Source organism: Anabrus simplex, chromosome 4, assembly GCF_040414725.1.
Source record: "Anabrus simplex isolate iqAnaSimp1 chromosome 4, ASM4041472v1, whole genome shotgun sequence".
In the NCBI taxonomy this organism is placed as follows: domain Eukaryota; kingdom Metazoa; phylum Arthropoda; class Insecta; order Orthoptera; family Tettigoniidae; genus Anabrus; species Anabrus simplex.
Genome location: NC_090268.1, coordinates 294,954,387 through 294,955,759, shown reverse-complemented (window position 1 = coordinate 294,955,759; position 1,373 = coordinate 294,954,387).

Sequence of the window (1,373 nt, the reverse complement as noted above, 5' to 3'; positions counted from 1 at the left end):
TGTTGAAAGTGATGTGATATCTATCCAGGTTCGTTGTTATCCTAATACTATGGGTTGCAGTATATTGCACGTATATAAAAGACGCCACTTACAAACTTGCTTGTTATCCGCGAATTTCTGCGGCCACAAAAACTCACTATTTTTCAAGAACGATGACATTTACACATGATAGATTGTCTGACTGTGCTGTTTTGAACCTTTCTTCTATCATTTTGAAGTTATTCGCGACCATGAATAATAAACAATCGGCTTTTAGCAACGGCTGATGCACAACGCCTGGTAGAGCTCCATGCGGTACTGGATCGTGACGTCACAGCGCGCCGCTTACGTCAGAGGCCGTTTCACTCGCCTTGCGGAAAGGCACTATTAAATATTTTTTTAATGGTATAAAACAAGGCAACATGCCACAATGTAATACATTTACGTACTATTTCATTGGTGTACTTTTCAATAAAAATATTTTTGAAAATTATGCATGTTCCCAATTGAACCGTGTTATTTCCAGAAGCAGAAGGAGAAGAAGAAGATAGAAATTCAAATAGCCAGGTATTACCGCCATTCCAATAGTTTAGTTGAATACTGACAGATGTCACATACAAAACACACCTTTAGCACTGGCACAGCTATTTCTGAAATCGAGATCACCTACAGTAGGGCCCACGAGAGTTGAAGTCTGACGTTTAGCGCCACCGGCGAGAAAAAGTTGACTAATGCTGCTCGAAAATGGCCTCTTGCTATGGCAACGATAACAGAGTTGCAACATTTTAAGACGCTATCACCATGTGGGTTGGCTTGCTCTCAGTCGCTTTTGTCATCCATATTCTGACTGATTTCTTTTCTCGATGAAGTATCGTCTTCCTATTGTGTTTATTATACCGTAGTTTGTTCCTGAATTGTACAGGTACCGTTAACAATCGGAGTTAAATAATTAAAAAACTGTTAATGTAGGTAGTGTTGTTCTATTCTGTGATTACCATGTGCATTTGTTGAGGTTATTATCAGAAACTGATGATTTTGTTAGTGATTATGAAATATTTTATACATCGATAATATCGGGTTCTGTCTTAAATGCTAGAATTATTAACACGAGCTTAGGAACCGGTCAAGGCTAAATGAATTGCATTAGGCCTAGGCCTACATGTTTTATTAAACACTCAGCCTGTCTGAAAGGTGGTAGACCGCAAATGGATGTAACTATGACAACGCAGCGTACTTCGTAGTTACAGCTTTCGCCGCTCACCTTCTTATAAGCTTTCTCTTTGCTTCCAATATGTGCAGCGAGGAATCCATGTGGCCGAGTGTATGACTCGTTTACGCTACTAACGCAGGTGGGATATTCTTTGGAAGGCATTGTGCACACGTGGACATTCGTG